General features: G+C 41.3%; 1 long non-coding RNA gene across 2 annotated transcripts in view; it reads left to right on the top strand.

The window, feature by feature from the left end:
• The first annotated feature begins 836 nt into the window (after positions 1-836).
• LOC103886752 overlaps positions 837-22960 on the top strand; it is a 35184-nt gene continuing 13060 nt past the window's right edge. The window contains exons 1-3 of one of the 2 annotated variants that reach the window (XR_650556.4): positions 837-2863; positions 13523-13606; positions 14194-14281. This is a non-coding gene — a long non-coding RNA (uncharacterized LOC103886752). The remainder of the gene's footprint in view (positions 2864-13522; positions 13607-14193; positions 14282-22960) is intronic. The other variant, XR_650559.4, reaches the window with a different exon arrangement.

Genomic DNA, 22960 nt, shown 5'->3' with positions numbered 1-22960 from the left:
AAGAATTTTTAGTTTTATGCAAATATCTATGCAGCATTTTCTCGCTTGTCCTTTTGAAAACTCTGTGAGGGAGATTGAATAGATCTTAAAGCTCCTATTTCCCTCTCTAAGTGAAAATTGTGTGTGTGCTACAGTTTTCTTCTGTGGGCAGTAGTAGACCCTATTGGCACCCCACCTCCATATTCCACAGCCCACCTCCACGTTCACCTGTGACTGTGTAGGCAGTTTCCAGAAGGTTGAGAACTTCTCACCCCAAGCACCTACATTTCTTTTCCCCCTCCTCAGGAACTCGCTTTCTACCTGATGGTACAGCCCAAAAGTGTATAGGGAGGGCACTAATGCCCTTGGGAGAAATCCCCAACTAATGGGGATAAGAGTTGCTAGGTTAAATAAAGCAGCCTCCACACCATCTGATGGGACAATTCAGAGGTGTGCTTCTTCCTTCAGGTTTCCTGGGAGTCTACACTGGGGTTGAAACCCAGGGGCCTGCAAAGCTCAACCCACACAGTCATATTCCTTTTCATGGCTTTTCTCCTTCCCTGAATTGTTGCCATCACTGTCTTATTTATGCTTTCAGGGACTGTTTCACAAATAAACTACCTGCATGCAAGCCTTATCCTGAGGTCTTGTTTTAGAGAATAAACAAACTAACCAATCCGTAATAAGTAAGAAGGACAGAAGCAAAGAACGGCGTTTCCTCCCCACAGCTGATAAGTGTCCTTGGAGAACACTCTCAGCCATGTGGCTCATCCAGCTCCTCGCCAGGTGACCTCTTGAGGCCCCTTTCCTCTCTGAGAGTCCCTCATTCTACTCCAGGGTACACTTGTTGATCTAACGCCATGCTTGACGATGACGGCTCACCCCAACGTGGTCTACCTACAGCTGCACTGTCACTCTCTGGGCGCTGGCCTGTGGCAGGCTGGAACTGGCACCGAGCAGGCAATTTCCAACCTCTGTGCCAGTTCTTTTTGTCCTTTGTTTATCAGAACTGGCTGGAATTACTGACTGGAAGCCCTAAAGGGAGGACAGAAGTTGCAAACAACCATAGCTGTCTCCACTCCATTAGCTGAGGCAGACAGAGCCAGCAGCACAATACGGCATTAACTTCCAGACATGCACATTTAGTTTCAGACAGTCCACAAGAAGGGTGGGGGGAGCAAGGCAGAAACTGTATCCATGCAGCAAAATGCAAACGAGCAGCATGCCGGATGCCCTTTGTTAACTGTTGCTCAACAGGCTTCCGAAACCAGTTTTCCCAGAGTTGATGAAGTGTTTGTTTATTCAAGGAGTAAGTCTCTAAAATCCAAAGGTCAATTTCATTGACTGATGTCTGTGCCACCTGTACCGCAAAGAGCGACCTTCTAACCTGTGTCCTCCTTTCACCTCTCCCTGGGGACAAGGGCCACCATCTTATGGGCACCACCTGAGCACCAAGGTACTGTTTCTTTCACCCCCAACTATTTTGACCTGCTGCCTGCTCCATCACATGCGCCACCCTACCAGGAAGGACTCACAGGTGCGGAGGAGGGAATGTGTTGTGTTGGCAGTAGGATCAAACTCTAGACACCTCCGTGAATTCTGTCTTATTTATTTTCACATCCCATTCGTAAGTAGAGTGTCTGGCGCTTAGCAGATGTTCATTAAATATTTGTTAAATCCTTGGATGCATGCATGAATGACTTCATGAATGTATGCATAATTCTTCCCAGCTTGAAGGGTTGAGATTTATGCTATAAATATATTTCCTGAGTAATTAGCTCTGTGCATAGCGGGTGCCCAGTAAATATGAATTGATGGATCAATAATGTGCCTGAACGGGGTTTGCAGAGGAACAATCACTAGGAAGAACTGTAGGTGTGCCCCCACTTTGTCGTTGGTGGAATTGTGTGACATACCCCCTGACTGATTAGAGTCTCATGTAACTGATTCTTGTGATAGTCGGCACTGCTGAGATTGGTAAGAAATCATTTTAGATGGGCTTTCCATTTCTGCATATGCCCTTTCTTCACATCCTGTTTTGTATTCGTTCTTGTTGTTGTTGTTGTTTTTGAGGCATTTAGGCAGGGCTAGACAGTGGGGAAGGATCAGGGCTATAAGTTATTTCCAGATAGATCCCTTAAATGAGTAAGAATCTGCCTGTGGTCTTAAGTGTAGGTAACTAGTCCCTAAGGGGAGGTACTAGCTGTATTATCTATAGTACACTGTGGGCATGCCATACGTTCAATAAAGCCGTAACAGAGTAATAGATACAATCATTCATTGTTATCTTTGTCCATTTAAAGCTGTTTCAGAGTGACATATCAAATACCTTAAAATGAAGAAGTTTCCTTTCTTCATTTTAAAATAATATTGTAGATTTGAGGTATTTTGGTTTTTTACTCTCATATCATATTGAATATTTCTGGAATGTATAACATTTTTATAAAAATGTATAAACATATTTATAAAAATAATATATCTTGGGTCAACATTTCTTATATTTAATAATAATGATAGTGATAATAGTAGTGACGATAACAGTGTCTTTTCTTTTTTTCCCCACATTAGGCCACTTCTATTATGATGAGGGCAGAGATTTGACTTTACTGGCAGAGATACTTTTTCCAGATTTGTATTTTCTTTTTCTGTCTGTCATGGTTTCGGCAGAACTATAATCCACGAGCTTCTAGAACTCCATACACATCGTCATGACATCTCACACTCATGATCAGGGACTCTCCCTCACTGTCAAGGGAGTACGGCTATGATGCTACACTGAGGGCATTCACTGGTCTGATTCTGTATCCCGTTATTCTGAAGCAACAACTGTGCCACAGCTGGAAACAAAGCCTTGCTAGCTTGTGCAGCCACCATAAGGAGTACAGTGAGTGTTATGAAGTACTGATCCAACATATGATGGTGTTTTACTCACAGCTAAAAGCTGTGGTTCACAGAATTGGAAGATGGAAATCGATTTGGTGCTTTGCTAGGTTACACACCTGCTTGCCATCTGTTGCCAGTTCTTCTCATGTCTTGGAGAGCTGAGAATTTTAATACTAATTTACTGGGGAACTTGGGGTTTCCTATTCTATTAGATGAATAGGTCAAAAAAGATGTTATGATTTTAACTATGGGAGAAGTTGGATTATTCGTATACATTACAGCAGGAGATATATGAATAAAACCTAACTTATTCCTTTATGGTTTCTTTGTAAAACTAGGCATGGTAGTAAATGTTAATGGAAGTCCTTAGTAGAAAAACTGCTAAGGTCTCAGATCTGTGAGGATGGCAAAGGTTTTTGTCACCATATTAAGAATCCTTTGACAAACTGGTTGTTGGAAGATGTCAAGAGAAACAGAGCACGTGGGAAGGAAGGCAGAAAAAAGATTAGTGGGCCGGGCGCCGCGATTCATGCCTGTAATCCCAGCTCTTTGGGAGGCCGAGGAGGGTGGGTCGCAAGGTCAGGAGTTCAAGACCAGCCTGAACAACATGGTGAAACCCCATTTCTACTAAAAATACAGAAATTATCCAGGTGTGGTGGCGGATGCCTGTAATCCCGGCTACTTGGTAGGCTGAGGCAGGAGAATTGTTTGAAAGCCCATGGGGCAGAGGTTGCAGTGAGCTGGGATCATACCACTGCACGGCAGCCTGTGCAACAGAGTGAGACTCTGTCTCAAAAAAAACAAAAAACAAAAAAAAGAAAGATAAAAGGAAAAAAAAGGTGATGGTCTTGTGACCAGTTATAGAAATGAGATCTATAGTATCACTCTGTAGTGATGAGGCCCCCTCACCATGCTCCTCTCAACCAGGACAGCATCAGCAGCGGTCTACTATTGATACTAAACTACCATCCCAGTAATAAAGAGTAACACCACCCCTCTTGGATCTCAGCTGAGGCCTGATAGGGATCTTGGACTTCTAGCCCACCTGGCAGGAATGAGGAGATACTGCTCTTCTCTTGCTGACATGGTGTCAAGGAAGTCCTGCTACACTAGAAGCTTTAAATGAAATCTGGAATATCTTACTATGATATTCGAAAGGTCCAAGTTTCAATCTCAATTTACTTGTCATATGAGAACCAAAAAAAACCACAATTTGAATACTGAATGGTAATCAACAGACACAAACAAGAAGATGACAAATATACTAGAATTATCTGACAAAGATTTTAAAGCAGTCTTCATAAAAAGGATGCTTTAGGCAGGGCACGGTGGCTCACGCCTATAATCCCAGCACTTTGGGAGGCCGAGGCGGACGGATCACGAGGTCAGGAGATTGAGACCATCCTCACTAACACGGGGAAACCTCGTCTCTATTAAAAATATAAAAAATTAGCCGGGCGTGGTGGTGGGCACCTGTAGTCCCCGCTACTCGGGAGGCTGAGGCAGGAGAATGGCGTGAACCCCGGAGGCAGAGCTTGCAGTGAACAGAGATGGTGTCACTGCATTCCAGCCTGGGTGACAGAGTGAGACTCTGTCAAAAAAAAAAAAAAAAAAAAAAGATGCTTTAACCTAAAGTATAAACACACTTGAAACAAATAAAATTAAAAAGTGTCAATAAAGAAATAGAAAATGTAAAGAAGAACCAATTAGAAAGTTAAAACTTGAAAAATAGAAAAGAACACTAAAAGAACCAAATAAAAGAACCCAATTGATAGCCTCATTAGCAGGAAAGAGAAAAGACTAAGTGGAATTGACGACAGGATAATAGAAATTTCCCAATTTCAATAAAACAGAGAGGAAATAGACTGAAAAAAAAATAAAGAAACAGAACTTTAGAGATCTGTGAGATGTTTTAAAAAGATTTAATATTTGTATTATTAGCGTTATGCACAGAGAGGAGAAAAAGTTTGAGGCAGAGAAGGTACTCAAAGAAATAATGGCTGAAAATGCTCCAAATTTGTGCAAAGACAAAAATTTACACATTCAATAAACTGAGCCATCCCCAACCAGGATACAAAAGTTCACATCAAGGCAAATCATAATCAAAATCCTGAAAGTTAAAGACGGAGAAAATTATTGTACACAGCAAAAATTGACATTTACACGTAAGAGAAAAACAGTTTTAAAGATGGCAGCTTTATGGCCAGGTGCAGTGGCTCACACCTGTAATCCCGGTACTTTTCGAGGCCAAGGAAGGCAGATCACTTGAGGCCAGGAGTTCGAGACCCGCCTGGCCAGTATGGTGAAACCCCTTCTCCACAAAAAATACAAAAATCAGCCGGGCATGGTGGTGGGCACCTGTAATCTCACCTACTCAGGAAGCTGAGGCACAAGAATTTCTTGAACACGGGAGGCAGAAGTCACCGTGAGCTGGGATCATGCCAATGCACTCCAACCTGGGCAACATAGCAAGACTTTGTCTCAAAAAGAAAAAAAATAAAAAATAAATAAAGACAGCAGATTTATTAATAGAATCTACAAAGGCCAGAAGGAAGTGGCACACCATTTTTCAAATGCTGAAAAAAAGGAAACATCAAACATTCTTCAAAAATGGAAAGGAAATTAAGACTTTCTGAGATGAAGGAAAGCTAAGAAAATTTATCAGCAGCTGACTGACACTACAAGAATGGCTAATGAAAATTTCTTAAACAAAAGAGAAAAGATAAAATTAGATCTTGGAACATCAGTGTGTTAGGCCATTCTTGTATTGCTATAAAGAAATGCCTAAGACAGGCTAATTTATTAGAAAAATGTTTAATTAGCTCACGGTTCTGCAGGTTTCACAGGAATCATAGTGGCCAGGGTCTGCTTTGGGGGAGGCTTCAAGGAGCTTTTACTCATGGCAGAAGGTAAAGCAGAGCCAGCACTTCACATGGCAAAAGCTAGAGCAAGGGAGTGGGGAGTAGGAGGTGCCACACACTTTTAAACGTTCAGATTTCCTGTGAACTCAGAGTGATTGTCCACTTGTCACTAAGGGGATGGCCCAAGTCACTCAACAGGGATCTTCTCCCATGATCTAATCACCTCCCACCACACCACACCTCCAATACTGGGAATTACAATTCAACATGAGATTTGGATGGGGACAAATACACAAACTACATCAACCAGGAAGAAAGAAAGAGCCTTGAAAAATGTATATTGAGGTATGCAGCAAAATGTAAGTAAATACAAGAGACTTTCCAACTACTCTTGAGTTTTCCAAATTGTGACATTTGTAACAAAAATGTTAACACTGTCAGATGTGGTTCTCAAAATATGTAGAAGAAATAGTTTAAAAATTACATTGTAAATGCAGGAAGTTTAAGGCATGTAAAATAAGGTAAGGTTTCCACACTTCACTTGAACTGATAGAATATGTGTGCCAGTAGTCCGTGCAAAGCCGCAAATATAGAATATGGCACTAAGAGAAACCAATGAAAATATTATAGAAAGATGCACACTCACAAACACTATGTATAAATAAAAATGTTCACACGACCCACAGAGAGACAGAAAAATAAAATGGAGAAGAAGGCTGGGTGTTGTGGTATATGCCTGAATACCAGCATTTTTGGAGGCTAAGGTGGCAGATGGCTTGAGCCCAGGAGTTTGAGACCAGTTTGGGCAATGTGGTGAAACCGTATCTCTACAAAAATTATAAAAATTAGCTAGGTGTGGTGACATGTGCCCATAGTCCCAGCCCAGCTACTTGGGAGGCTGAGGTGGGAGGATCACTTGAGCCCTGGAAGTTGAGGCTGTGGTGAGCTGTGATAGCGCCACTGCATTTCAGTCTGGGTGACAGAGTAAGACGCTGTCTCAAAACAACAACAACAACAACAACAACAACAAAACCCAAACAAACAGAAACAGAGAAAAAAAAGAGAGGAAACAAAAATTAAATACAGACCCAACCTATCAATAATTACGTTGAACCTAAATGTTCTAAATATAAAAATTAAAAAAACAGAAATGAACAAAGTTGATTAGAAGACCAAACATGGGGCTTGGCACAGTGGCTCATGCCTTGTAATCCCAGCAGCACTTTGGGAGACTGAACAGGTGGATTGCTTAGAGTTCAGAAATTCAAGACCAGACTGACCAACACGGAGAGACCCCATCTCTACTAAACGTGTAAAAATTAGCCGGGCATGGTGGAGCATGCCTATAATTCTGGCTACTTGAGAGACTGAGGCAAGAGAATCATTTGAACCCAGGAGGCGGAAGTTGCAGTGAGCTGAGATGACGACATTGCACTCCAGCCTGGTCAACAAGAGCGAAACTCCATCTCAAAAAAAAAAAAGAGAAAAGCAAACATGACCTAACTATATCTTCTCTTCAAGAAACTCACTTCAAATATAACAATATAAATAGGCTAAAAGTGAAAGGATACAAAAGATACACCATGAAAATATTAATCAAACTAGGATTCGCTATATAGAATCAGACATTTGTTGTTTTTTTTCTATAGGTTATTGAGAAACAAGTGGTATTTGGTTACATGAATAAGTTCTTTAGTGGTGATTTGTGAGATTTTGGTGCACCCATCACCTGAACAGTATACACTGCACCGTATTTGTAGACTTTTTTTCCCTCTCCTTGCTCCTACTCTTGACCTAAGTCCCCAAAGTCCATAGTATCATTCTTATGTCTTTGTGTTCTCATAGCTTAGATCCCATATCAGTGACAACATATGATGTTTGTTTTTCCATTTCTGAGTAACTTCACTTAGAATAATAGTCTCCAGTCTCACCCAGATCACTGCAAATGCTGTTAATTCATTCCTTTTCATGGCTGCATAGTATTCCATCAGATATATGTATACTACAGTTTCTTTATCCACTCATTGATTGATGGGTGCTTGGGTTATTTCCATGATTTTGCAATTGTGAATTGTATCTTTTTCAAATAATGACTTCTTTTCCTCTGGGTGGATACCCAGTAGTGGGATTGCTGGATCAAATGGTAGTTCAACTTTCAGTTCTTTAAGGAATCTCCACCCTGTTTTCCATAGTGGCTGTACTAGTTTGCATTCCTACCAGCAGTGTAGACGTGTTCTCTGTTCACCACATGCACACCAACATCTACTGTTTTTTTACTTTTTTATTATGGCCATTCTTGCAGGAGTAAGGTGGTATTGAATCATGGTTTTGATTTGCATTTTGCTGATAATTAGTGATGTTGAGCATTTTTTCATGTTTGTTGACCATTTGTATATCTTCTTTTGAAAATTGTCTGTTCATGTCCTTAACCCACTTATTGATGGGATTGTTTTTTTCTTACTGATTTGATTGAGTACCTGGTAGATTCTGGATATTAGTCCTTTGTCAGATGCACAGATTGTGAAGATTTTCTCCCACTCTGTGGGGCTGTCTGTTTACTTTGCTGACTGTTCCTTTTGCTATGCAAAAGCTCTTTAGTTTAATTAGGTCCCAGCTATTTATCTTTGTTTTTATTGCATTTGCTTCTGGGTTCTTGGCCATGAAATCCTTGCCTAAGCCACTGTTTTTCCAATGTTATCTTCTAGAATTTTTATAGTTTCAGGTCTTAGGTTGAAGTCCTTAATCCATCTTGAGTTGATTTTTGTGTAAGGTGAGAGACGAGAATCCAGTTTCATTCCCATACATGTGGCTAGCCAATTATCCCAGCAGCATTTATTGAAATGGTGTCCTTTCCCCACTTTATGTTTTTGTTTGCTTTGTCAAAGATTAGTTGGCTGTAAGTATTTGGGTTTATTTCTGAGTTCTCTATTCTGTTCCATTGGTCTATTTGTCTATTTTTATAATAGTACCACGCTGTTTTGGTGACTATAGCTTTATAGTATAGTATACTATAGTGTGATGCTTCTAGATTTGTTCTTTTTGTTTAGTCTTGCTTTGGCTATGCAGGCTCTTTTATGGTTTCATATGAATTTTAGAATTGTTTTCTCTAATTCTGTGAAGAATGATGGTAGTATGTATTTTGATGGGGATTGCATTGAATTTGTAGATTACTTCTGGCAGTATAATCATTTTCACAATGTTGATTCTACTCATCCATGAGAATTGCTTGAACCCAGGAGGCAGAGTTTGCAGTGAGCCAAGATCATGCCATTGCACTCCCGCCTGAGAGATAAGAATGAAACTCCACCTTAAAAAATGGTGTCTCTCTCTGCCACCCAGGCTGGAGTGCAGTGGCATAATCTCTGCTCACTGCAACCTCTGCCTCCTGGGCTCAAGTAATTCTCCTGCCTCAGTCACCCAAGTAGCTGGGATTACAGGTGCCCACCACCATGTCTGGCTAATTTTTGTATTTTTAGTAGAGACAGGGTTTCACCATATTGGCCAGGCTGGTCTTGAACTTCTGACCTCAGGTGATCCACCCGCCTCGGCCCCCAAGTGCTGGGATTACAGGTGTGAGCCACTGTGCCCGGCTGAAATGGACCAATTTCTTGAAAAGCATAAACTACCACAACTCACTTAATATTAAAAAGATAGCTGAATATTCTTATAACTATTTAGGAAATTGAATTGTTATCTAGGGGCCAAGGGGAATCTTTCCTCTCTTCTCTAAAGATTTACTAGAAATGAACCTATAATAAGGAAGATTAATAGAAAAAGGCATACAAATATATTTAATGTACATAAGCACTGCAGAATTTCAGAACAATTACCCAATAACCCAATGAGGTACAGATACTTATATATCCATCTTGACAGGCAAAGGAGATATGGGAGAAATTTGGCCATCTTGAGAGGTTAGTAGATGATATTTTCAGGGGGAATAAATAGGCCCAATGTTCAGACAGTGGTTAGTAAACAATTCTCTTTGAAAACTGAATGGGACTTAAGAACAGATGCTAATGTGTGACAAAGTTGATCTGAGCTCCAAGTATGGTGTTTAATTTTCAGTTTCTTTCTCTGTAATTTGAGTTTTCATCTTCTCTGGTTAAGAAAATTTCAGGGAATGGACTCAAGGCAGTTTATTTCTCTCTGGCACACCCAGTTCCTAGGAAGATAAGGGAACTTTAAAGAACAGCCTCATCCTGTGCTTGCAGGAAGACAGAGGATTGAAAGATAGGAGGTCGGGGGAAAGGTCACCAAAACCTTGAGGCTTTTCCCACAGTTCATCATGTCCAGCTGCCATATTTTGGGGTGCTATTTTCTGAGCCCTAAAAGTTATACAAAAAAAGAAAAACCTCCCAAATAGAAATCCCTAGGCTCAGATGGTATTACTAAAATGTTCTACCAAATATTTACAGAATTAACCCAAATTCTATACAACCTGTTCCAGAAAATAGAAGAGAAAACATTACTCAATTACTTAATTATTTTATAAACCTTATATTAATCTGAAACCAAAAGCAGACAAGACAGTATCAAAAAAGAGAACAAATACAAAGCCCCAAAACTACAGACCAATATCCTTTATAGATATAGATGCAAAAATCCTTAACAAAATACTAACAAAAAGAAATTACCAATATATAGAAAGAATTATATACCTTGACCACACAGTGATGCAAGGTTGGTTCAATATTTGAAAATCTATGTAATTCACCATATTAATAGGTGAAAGATGAAAAATCACAAAGCTATATAATTTGTTGCACAGGAAGATTTGACAAAATTCAACACCTGTTCATGATTACAGCTCTCAGAAAGGCAGGAATAATAGGAAAGTTCTCGACTTTATAAAAAATATTGACAAAACCTATATCAAACATTATATCTAATGGTGAAAGGTTGTGATGGTTAAATTCATGCATCAACTTGACTGGCCAGGAGGTGCCCGGATTTAACCTTATTTCTGGGTATGCCCATGTGGGTGTTTCGGGGCGAGGTTAGCATTTGAATTGGTAGATTTCATAAAGTAGATTGGTCTTCCCTGATGTGGGTGGACGTCATTCAGTCCACTGAGGTCTTGAATGAAGCAAAAGGTAGAGAATGGCAGAATTCACCCCTTTTGCTTCTTACCTGCCTGTGACTTTTCCTAGCGGTTTTATCTGTAATAGCCCAAAACTGGGAACAGGTAACATGCCCCACAATCGCTGGGCTATTAAACAAATTGTGCTACATCAAGATCATGGAATATACTCAGCAATCGAAACAAATTTACTATCAATACTTCAATAGCTTTGATGAATCTCAAGGGCATTATGCTGAGTAACAAAAGCCAATCTCCAAATGTCACATACCAGGTGATTCTATTTGGTTGGTTGTCAGAGTCAGAGAGCCACTTAGCTAGGTCAAACACTGGGATCAGAGTTGGGAAATACTTTATTTCTTTTATGTTAGATTGCTTTAGGATGTGGGCTTTGCATGGATATTCAAACTCAAATCTTCAAAAATTTCAAATCTTCAAAATCTTCCATGTGGTTATTCATGGACTTTCTTTGTAGTCTTGTCTTGTTCCTCCTTCAGTGTGAGTCAAATATTGAACAATGCAGGTGCTTCTGTCTGTCTTTTCTGCTTTCATCTGGTTGACCCTGTATCCCAAGAGGACTGGGTCATGCAGTTCAAAACATGGCCCATTCGGCAGCGAGACTATAGATAGAGCAGATTTTCTTAGAAAGGAATGTGAGCAGGGCAGGAAATGATCGATGTGGCCTTGCCTTAAAAATGCTAAGAAGGCTTCTAAGCCCTATGACCCATCACACTGCTTGAAATATCATCTGTATTCCTTTCAGTTAACATGTCTTCAGTTTCGAAATGCAGAGAAAAAGCTGAAGTACTAAAAAGGATATACTCCTTCGGTGAAGGTATTTTCTTTTCAAGAGCTACTTTCTATTGTGAATGGGTATTCGATCTCAGCTGTGTATGTAGGTAGAGTTGCTGTGTGCTTTCAGGCCAAGTGGGGACCAGCAAAGAAAACCAGGAGTTTGGCTTGGCACATGTGGCTCATGCCTGTAATCTCAGCACTTTGGGAGGCTGAGGCACGTGGATCGCCTGAGGTCAGGAGTTTGAGACCAGCCTGGCCAACATAGTGAAACCCCATCTCTACTAAAAATACAAAAAATTAGCTGGGCATGGTGGCAGGTGCCTATAATCCCAGCTACACAGGAGGCTGAGGCAGAAGAAACACTTGAACCCAGAAGGCAGAAGTTGCAGTGAGTCGAGATCACACCATTGCAGTCTAGCCTAGGCGACAAGAACGAAACTCTGTCTCAAAAAAAGAAAGAAAACCAGGAGTTGGATGTGACAGAATGAAAATAGGGTGGTGGGCTTCAATGGCCTGGAATAACTGGAAAATCAGAAGTGGGGCTTTCAAACATATTTGCTTTTTGCTTTGTTTTGTGAGATTTTGTTGTTGTTGTTGGTTTGTTTGCTTTTGTTTCTGAGATGGGGTTTCACTCTGTCACCCAGGCTGGAATGCAATGGTGCCATCATAGCTCACATCAGCCTCCTCCTCCTGGGCTGAAGTAATCCTCCTGCCTCAGTCTCCCATGTAGTTGGGACTACAGACATGTGCCACCACATCTGCTAATTTTTGCATTTCTTGGTAGAGACAGGGTTTCACTATGTTGCCCAGGCTGTCTCAAACTCCTGGGCTCAGGTGATCCCCCGACCTCAGCCTTCCAAAGTGCTGGGATTACAGGCGGGACCCACTGTGCCCAGCCTCTCTAACATATTTATAAAGCAAAAGCAGAACCAGAGGGATGAGCAACATGAGAAAACTGCTTAAAACTAGGGGGAATATAAAACCTCATCCAGGAATCTATGAGCATGGAAGTCTGTAAATAACTTTGAGGTCACATCTGGCAGAGTTAAATAAGGACGATGCAAGAGAGGTACACACCGAAGGCAAATCATTGTGGATAGTGGTTCATTGTGTCTAGGTTATTCTTTAAAAAAAAAAAAAATATATATATATATATATATATATATATAAAATTTAATCTATTGGTTTAGGCAGCTGAAATGCCCAGTTGAATAGAGCTGGCTTCAATCACATGTTCTTTCTATAATCGGTTTCAAATCTACATTTTCCTGAACCTCTTTCAGCACCCAGATATGCAAAATCAGAGAAGAGTATAATGGCCTTGTTCAGGTCACACGCTGGCCCTGCTCAAGTCACACGCTAGCGCTGCAAAGTTCACTGTGGCATGGGTGTTCAAAGGTGATAAGGTCAGATGTCCACATCTGAGAGCAGGAGAATCGGAACTGGTCTCACTGGTCATACGTAAAATGGACAAAAGCCATTCTCACGTTGATTTTAGCATGCAGACAGGAGTGGAGGTTGCTTTCGCAGATGAGACAGACCCAGGCAGGTGGACAGTTGGAAGTTGAGTGTAAACACACGAGAATGTTTGAGAGAAGTGATAAAAGGAAACACAAGGTGGGGAGTGCTATAGACAACCCCATTTCAGCATGTTGTCATAAAAGCTGTGTGCGGGGAGGCCCCACCAGGAACAATTTTGACATACAGAGAGCAAATAAGGATAGTTACACCAAAGCTCAGAGCAGGAAATACAGACCACGCTGCTCTTCTGTTCCTCTGTGCCTTGGACAGTAAATCAAGCCCTTCTCCCTCTTTAGACAAAAGAACAATCCAGATGTATCAACAGAAAGTTTCATTAGGGTCTCAGACGTGGGCTCTGAAGAAGCATAAAATCAAATCCTTTTCTTCCTTCTCTACCCAGGGAGGTCCTGTTGAAAGCCAGGCAGGATCTTTCCAGTTCCATACCTGTGGAATTTCTTTACCACTGCTATAATAAAGGTTTATGGTAAGTCCTGTCTCCAGGCTAATCTAAGAGATAACAGGACAGATTGCAAATGCCCTTTGCGGTACCCACCTCTAGTCTTTGAGGAGCCCTAGAGGTGACAGCCTGGGCAGGGAAGGAGGAGGGGGTGGTACATTCATAGTGATTTTTCTTGAGAAGGAGAAGGAAAAGGGACATAAGCTTTGTGTTTCCATTCTCCTTTCTCTCTGTGAGGGAACTTCTTGCAGGTGCTGTGGCCATTGCCCCCTGGCTTTTAAATTAAAGACGTCTGAGTGAATGAAACTGTTTATAAAATATGAATTAAAGATTAGAGTTTAGTGGTTTGACTCACTGGCAATTGGAGGGTGATTCACCATAGAGAAGTCTCTGTCCAAAGCCATTAGTGTAGAGTTGGCAGTTAGGGACATCAGTTTAGGATCCTGTGTCTCTGGGTTCTTGCTCCCAGAGCCGCACAGAAACTCAGAGATGAAATATGGGGACAGGAGTAAAGAAACCATGACCTGGGGTTGTAGAACCAAGTTCTCTATGAAGCCACTTGGAAGGACTGAGAAAGGCTGACATGCAACATACTCCCTCTCTTTTCCCACCAGATGTGCGTCCAGTTTTTGAAGCTGCTTCTCCTTTGAAAATTATGTCTGAAAGAATAGCGAACATTGCATCTGGAACAAAAAAATCCAGGTAGACTTCTAGTCCACCACTTGCTGTGCACCTGAGCTTGGGCAGGTCCCCTACATTCCTTGAGCTGCCCTTTCTCCACCAGCCAAACTGACATAGTAACACCCATGTTACCAGGCTGGGGTAAAAATGATAAAACAATGATCTGCGAACACATTTCATTCATTATCTACCCTTGCTCTTATTATTATATACTCTGAACACCTTTAAGCCATTCCTGATGCTTGTGATCTAGGTCTCAGTATCCAAAACTTTTCTTGATATAAATATAATAACATTTTGCTAGTATCAAAATGTGTTGATGGAAAGACCTACAAAGTCATTTGGCCCAGGATGCAGATTCTTTAGAGCTAAGTAGACTCCTGTTTCCTGATAAAGCGGTTCTTTTCCCCACACTAGAAGTTTTAACTGTGTTTACACTCTTATGCTCTGCCTCGAAGGGACAATCTCCTCGCACCCTCTCAGCTTATTCATTCCTCCCGTTGTTCCAAGAATACTTAGTAAGTGTGGCCTGTGTGAGATATAGGAGATTCCAAGGCGACTTCGCGGAACTTACAGTTAAGTGGAGGAAGCAGTTATATAAACAGATTATTATAATTCTGTAAGCTAAATACAGCGACAGAGGCCAGCCCAAAGGTTAGGCAACACATAGGCTGGGGTGGCCGGGGGTGGCAGTGGAGAGGGCTTCCCAGAGCTGACGGCTGAGTTGAGTCTTCCGGGATTTGGAGGAGCTCACCAAGAAACAACAGAAGAAAGAGTGCGAGGGCATTTCGGACTCTCCCCATATGTAATGGATTGATTTAGTTAATTATCATAAATTGTAAGAAATTAGAGCGCACTCGAGATCAGGAGTTTGAGACCAGCCTGGACAACATGGTGAAACCCCGTCTCTACTAAAAATACAACAATTAGCCGGGTGTGTGGTGGAGGGCGCCTGTAGTCCCAGTTACTTGAGAGGCTGAAGCAGGAGAATCACTAGAACCCAGGACGCAGAGGTTGCAGTGAGCCAACATGGCACCACTGCACTCCAGCCTGGGCAACAGAGCGAGACTCCGTCTCAAAAAAAAAAAGAAGAAAGAAATTATTATAACATGATTACAAATACCAATTGCCACTTCAAATATTCTGTGATATTGTTTGGAAAAGGCAGAAGATCATCTACAATGAGGGCTTGTTCAGTGGAGCTGGTGGTCGTGGGATGAAGGTTTCAAGTAAGAGAGGCATGTAAGGCCGGGCGCGGTGGCTCAAGCCTGTAATCCCAGCACTTTGGGAGGCCGAGACGGGCGGATCACGAGGTCAGGAGATCGAGACCATCCTGGCTAACACGGTGAAACCCCGTCTCTACTAAAAATACAAAAAACTAGCCGGGCGAGGCGGCGGGCGCCTGTAGTCTCAGCTACTCGGGAGGCTGAGGCAGGAGAATGGCGTAAAACCCGGGAGGCGGAGCTTGCAGTGAGCTGAGATCCGGCCACTGCACTCCAGCCCGGGCAACAGAGCGAGACTCCGTCTCAAAAAAAAAAAAAAAAAAAAAAAGAGAGGCATGTTTCTTGTGTAAATTTCTGTTAAAACATGATTAATTGTTCTATTTTTATCATTCTATTTGTCCTGAACACTCTCTGTGTTTCAAAGAAAAAGGCATCGTTAACCCTAAATGGCAGTGAACTGACTAGGACTTAGAAGCGCCGCCGGTTGATGTTACAAATAGAATAAGCCCCCTGTGCACTCACACAAGAACGTCCCTTGCACACTCATTAGTGAAGCAACAAATGTTAGAAAAGGGACAGTCATTAGAGCTTGTCCAGTTGAGCACACTCATTTCACAGATGAAAAGACTGAGGCTCACTGAGGTGGGGCAGCGTGCCTAAGATGGATAGGCAGGGAGGAGTAATACAGTCATTTAACCATACAATTTGTATTTATTTGCAGAAGAATCCAGATTTGTATTAAGCATTTTCCAGCTCTATTCTCACTCGGTTTTGAAGGGGATATTGTATCCATTAATTTTAGCATCACTTCATAAATACACCAAACTACTTTCGATTTAGGTCCCAGGATCATTCTTCCTTATGATAAGATCATAGTGATTCAGCAGTGGAGGCAGGATGTTTCCATTTTGAGAAAGTCATTCATCTTCTCTCCTGTATCATCTGACCCAAGCTGTCTTGAATTTTTACTATGCTCTTCATTTACTGGCAGTTTCTCGAAATTCCAATTTGTTCTCTGTGTCTGAAATATAATATTGAAATGTAATGGTGCAAGAGAATGATCAAAATGGAACATTTCAATATAATATATACATTTATAACACTTTTCTATATGTTTTTGGAGGGAGACAGGTATGTGGGCCATCAAAACACGCTAGGCACGTGATGTTTCATATTCAGATGGTTATAAAGAACTTAAGCTTTTTCTCTTCAGAAGGTAAAATTCTCTTTCATTAAATGTGAGATGAATGATGGGTAATGACTCATGGTGCCCTTATTAACAAGGAAAAGATGAACGTATCATAAACCAGTGGTTCTCAAACTTGAGCTTGTAATGACATCACCTGGGAACTTGTGAGAAAAGCAAATTCTTAGGTTGAACTCAAAATGTACAGCATAAGAAACTCTCAGTCTGTGTTTTATCCAGTTGTCCAGGCAATTCTGATGTACGACAAAAGTTTGAGAGCCACTGCTGTAAACTTAGAGACCGCAATCCGTTTAGAGAATTGACTCATGACTCTGAGAACACATAGAATTTCTTCCAGTCTGAGAGCAGCTATTTCACATAAGCAGGACTCTCTTTGTATCAGTGGAGCTGAAGTTGAAGGTAACGTTACAACTTTTAATGCAAACTGACTGGCCTACGGCAAAAGCTGAGTTGTGTCTGTGCTGCGATTTTATACTGTTCCTATCAAACGCTGCCTTTACTCCCTTCACTTCCTTTACTCTCCCTTGAAATTTTACTAGTAAAATGCAATAACTGTATTCAGTCTTTAAGCCCATTAAGATGCAAATTCCTTAGGTAGTGCTAATACTTTTATCCTTTATCAATCTCTTACACAATGGAGTGAGTTTTAGATTCCTTTCTGAGAAAAAGTGTTGAGGAACAGGAAGGGCACTGAGAAAACTGGACTATTTAAGAAAGATGAATGGATTGTACTGCCTACTTCAACATGCATTCATCCCCTTCTCTACTCTTTTGAACAAAATCCCAATTTTTGCTGGGTTCCTGACTATACTGTTAAGGAACTGAATTTGCCAGTATCCATTGTAGCTAGGAAGACTATGAGACTAAGTTACAGCCAACTGAAAGAAAACAATATTCAGGGGGCTTCCTGGAAGTCTCTTCAAAGGGAGAAGGTTGCTTTCTTTCCCCTATTCTTTCCCGTGACCTGGAAGGCAGATGTAAAGGCTGGAGCTTCAGTAGCCATGTTAAGCCATGGGATAGAAGAACCCTCCTGAGGATATCAGAGCAAAGAGACAGCAACTTGAGTCATTAATGACACTATGGAGCCACGATTCCACTCCTGGACATTTATTGTTGTTGTTGTGGTGGTTGTTGTTGTTTGAGACAGAGTCTCGCTCTGTCACCCAGGCTGAAGTGCAGTGGCAGGATCTCGACTCACTGCAACCTCTGCCTCCCAGGTTCAAGTGATTATCCTGCCTTGGCCTCCTGAGTAACTGGGATTACAGGCGTGTGCCACCACACTCAGCTAATTTTTTTTGTTTTTGTTTGTTTGTTTATAGAGATGGAACCTCACTCTGTCACCCAGGCTGGAGTGCAGTGGTGCGATCTTGGCTCACTGCAACCTCCACTTCCTGGGTTCAAGCGATTCTCCTGCTTCAGCCTCCTGAATAGCTGGGACTACAGGCACATGTCACCACACCTGGCTAATTTTTTGTACTTTAGTAGAGATGGGGTTTCATCGTGTTGCCCAGGCTGGTCTCGAACTCCTGAGCTAAGGGAATTCACCTGCCTTGGCCTCCCAAAGTGCTAGGATTACAGGCGTGAGCCACGTCCCCCCGGCCAATTTGTGTATTTTTAGTAGAGAGGTGATTAACCATATTGACCAGGCTAGTCTCGAACTCCTGACCTCAGGTGATCCACCCGCCTCAGCCTCCCAAAATGCTGGGATTACAGGTGTGAGCCAACACACCCAAGCTCACTCACGGATATTTTAAAACACTGGAGAGAAACAAACTTCTATCTTTGGGATTTGTAACATTTTGATTCTATAAAATACAACATTGCTTTAATAGAAGAGACGTAGCCAAGTTGTGGAGTTGGCAACACAGCAAGAGGAGTTTAGAAGTCTGAGAGCCAAACTCCTCATACTTTACAGGTTAGCCAATCCCATCAGGTGGTGGGGTATCACATTTCCTCACCCAGAAAACCAGCTCCACCCTGCCAAGAGTCTCATGAACTTTTAGCTCTGTAAATTTCAGTTCTAATTTGTCCAAATTCTGTAGTATCTCCAGTTCTCTCAATCAGTGTTGCAATGTCCCACAACAAAGCAGACATCATTTTAGCTTTATTTGAAAAGCAGATATTTTATATCATTTGGAATTTAGGAGTGGGATTGGAAAAGCTCTTCTGTAGGGAACATGATAGTAATTAAACAATGGTAGAAAAATACTTCCTTGAGGCCTGGCACATTGGCTCATGCCTGTAATCCCAGCACTTTGGGAGGCTGAAGCAGTCAGATCATCTGAGATCAGGAGTTTGAGACCAATCTGGCCAACATGGTGAAACCCTATCTCTACAAAAAATACAAAAATTAGCTGGGCGTGGTGGCCGGCGCCTATAATCCCAACTACTGGAGAGGCTGAGACAGGAGAATCACTTGAACCAAGGAGGTAGAGGTTGCAGTGAACAGAGGTTATACCATTGCACTCCAGCCTGGGTGACAAGAGTGAAACTCGGTCTCAAAAAAAAAAAAAAAAAAAAAAAAAAAAAAGAAAGGAAAAGAAAAGAAAAGAAGAATGTTTCCTTGAAAAGATAAGATGCAATACCATTTCTTACTTTTTCCAAAGGCCTTCCTTTGAGGTTCTTGGATCATAAACTTCCGTTCCAGGTGAAGCCTGAGAGGATAAAAATGAGTGAAACGTTTCAATGACTCTGTATCTTGGATTTAAGAAAGCAAGTTTTCTTCCACACTGTTTGACAGTGTGTCTAACAATTCCTAGCAATTAATCATAGCAACAACAATGGCAGCAACCTGTTACATATTTGCTTTATATACAGACACTATTCTAAATGCTTTACATTCATCAACTCATATTCATACCCTATTGTGTGGATACCGTTATTACACTAAAATGTACACACAGAGATATTACAAATGTGTCTATTGGAGGAACTGGAATTTGTACCCAGCAAGTGTCATGGAAAGGAAGGCTGTTGTGAGCAGATTTGTGTGGAAAATACTCTGTACTTCAATCACTAATCCAAATGCATGTTTATTATGAGGTCTATAGGGGATTGAGCAATGTATAGTCTAGATTTATTGTTTTCATTTGTTTCAAATGAGAACTTTTAATGCTCTGATCAGCATCCTTATTTCTTATTATTTAATTTATTTAATTTATTTTTTTTTTTTGGGAGACAGAGTTTAGCTCTTGTAGCACAGGCTGGAGTGCAATGGCACCATCTCGGCTCACTGCAACCTGCGCCTCCCAAGTTCAAGCAATTCTTCTGCCTCAGCCTCCTGAGTAGCTGAGATTACAGGCGTGCTCTACCATAAGTTTTATTATTATTATTATTATTTGTATTATTAGTAGAGACAGGGTTTCACCATGTTGGTCAGGCTGGTCTCCAACTCCTGACCTCAGGTGATCCACTGGCCTCGGCCTCCCAAAGTGCTGGGATTACAGGTGTGAGCCACCACACCCAGCTTCAGCATCCCTATTAATCATTGGATATGAATGGATAAGAGAAATGATAAATAACTCTTGAAGTTTAATTTCTTTTATGCTTGATTTGCATTTTAAAAGGTCGGACAAGGTGAAGATGAGCAGATTACGTAGATATCATATTGTGGCACCTCAGTTCCATCCATATTTCCCCTCCAGAGTTGCAATATAATTTCAGTGATTGCCTAACTAGGACATGTTCCAGTGGACTGTCTATTGGCAAGAACCTGATATACTCCTGGTCTTACAATTGCAGGTATTCCTCAGGAGTCACACGTGGCCAAGTGCGGTGCAGTGGGAGTGGGTTGGGGGCAGTGAGCAGAGAGAGATTTAATTCCAACAATATTTATCTTTTCTTGTAGACAAAAACCCAACGAATCTCTTTCAAAGCCCAAGGCAGTGATTTGGCTTTTCCTGTTTGAGTATTTATATGATCTTCCTTTGCAGTTCTTAGTCCTGTCACTAATCTTCTTTTCACAATTTGACTCCATTTCAGCTTCTCTGACAGCAAAGATCCTCAGATAACCCTGATCACAGAGTAGGATAAAGACTTCTTCTCCAACTTTAAAAGAAAGTAACATTTCTGAGCATTTCTCTTTTTAAATAAAAAATATATATAAAAAGAAAAATATCCATAGGTCTACCATTTACAGTACTTGTATTAACTTTTAGAAATAAACAAAATACCATTTATTTTTGAACCAGAGGGATCCATCATGATCTATTTAATGTGGGTCTTTCTGGAGGCAGGATCTTGGGTGAAATAACTATATGCACACACACACAGATGTATATATATTTATATATATAAAACAGCTTTATTGAGATAAAATTTACATATTATACAATTCACCTATTTAAATTGTACAATCCAATGGCTCCTAGTACATTCACAGAGTTGTGCAACCATCATGATAATCAATTTTAAAACATTTTCATCATATAAAAATGAAACTTCATCACAATATTTCTAAAACGAAAATTCTTTGGCCCGGGAAATCAGTGGAGAATCCACACCTTGCTTGGAGCTTGGCATTCATTGTGCGGGTTGCTATTGCCCCCTCGTGGTAAATGACTGGATCTACAAGCAAAGATTAAACTTTTCAAAAGACTCGTAACCATCCATTCCCAAGCCGTAATGTTTGCCAGGGCCTGGGGTAAAATGGACATCAGCATAGCATCTTTACACATATTCAAAGATTATAAATCAATTTAGCAAATTATTTAAAAAAAGATGCCATATCATCTTACCTTCATAATGACCTGGAAGCCCATATTCAGATTAAAATTCGCAGACTCCTTGGAATTCCATGTCAAACAAGAAGACATGGAGCTAGTGGGTCTCAGGTCCAGCTTTACTCTTCCCAAGCCCAGTCTGTTTCACAGGTCCAGGGGCTGCTCCATCCTGCATGTAGACATCCCAGTCCACCTGGCCAAGATCCATCTCCACACCTCCAAAGAGCCCCCTCCTCCCCACACACTCACTGGCGAAGGAATACCGACAGCACAGTCAAGAGCAAATCCACTGAGCTCGCTGCAGCCTGGAACTCCTGGGCTCAAGCGATCCTCCTGCCTCAGCCTCCCAAGTAGCTAGGACTACAGACACATGCCCCTGTGCCTAGGTTAAATGTTTGATTTGTTAATTTTTTGTAGAAATGGGTTCTTACTATGTTGTTCAAGTTGGTTCTGAACTCCTGGCCTCAAGTGATCCTCCCACCTCGGCTGCTATTTTTAAATAAAACCATTTATATAACAGAAATTAAGTACTGCAGAGTATAATTTCAAATGTATAGTTATATTTGTATTTTAATAATATGGCTGGGCACAGTGACTCACACCTGTAATCCCAGCACTTTGGGAGGCCGAGGTCAGTGAATCACTTGAGGTCAGAAGTTTGAGACCAGCCTGGCCAACATGGTGAAACCCCCGTCTCTACTAAATTACAAAAATTACCTGGGCATGTGGCTGTAATTCCAGATACTTGGGAGGCAGAGGTGGGAGAATCTCTTGAACCCAGGAGGTAGAAGCTGCAGTGAGCCAAAATTGCACCACTGCACTCCAGCCTAGGCAACAGAATGAGACTCCATCTCAAAAAATATGAAAACAAAATTAGCCGGGTGTAGTGGCAAGCACCTGTAGTCCCAGCTACTCAGGAGGCTGAGGCAGGAGAATGGCGTGAACCCGGGAGGCAGAGCTTGCAGTAAGCTGAGGTCGCGCCACTGCACTCCAGTCTGGGAGACAGAGCGAGACTCCATCTCAAAAAAAAAAAAAAAAAAAAAAATATATATATATATATATATATATACACACACACACACACACATATAAAGTACATGAACATGTGCATAATTATTGTATTATTATATTATTGTCATTTGTCTGGCATGGCTGTGTGCTCAGCTGGTTCTTGAAAAGCCTGATCATTCTAAGGGCAAGTCCTGTTAGCCCCAGGACTCTTCGCTCTGTGAAGAGAGATACGGCCTTTGAATGGCCAGAACAGGGTCCCACAGCCCACTGCAAATGATTTCTGACACACAATATAGATAAAATCTCTTAATGATGATGTTAGGAAGGAAGAAAGCTGCTTACGGACAATTAAAGGCAAATGTGTAATAGAGTCTGGTCTGATACCTGTACAACTGTCGCAGAAGCATGTGGTCCAAAAGATTTGTGAGTTTACAAAGGAAATTACTTTGCAAAACAAAAGCATTTATTTTTGATGATGCTTACACTCAAGAACTCAGTTTTTTAATGTTACTGTGAAGCAGATGCTAAACTGCAAAAA

The sequence above is a fragment of the Papio anubis genome, chromosome 8 (genome assembly GCF_008728515.1).
Source record: "Papio anubis isolate 15944 chromosome 8, Panubis1.0, whole genome shotgun sequence".
Lineage (NCBI taxonomy): Eukaryota > Metazoa > Chordata > Mammalia > Primates > Cercopithecidae > Papio > Papio anubis.
Note: the sequence above shows the minus strand (reverse complement) of the source record. Positions and strands in the feature narration are given on the sequence as shown.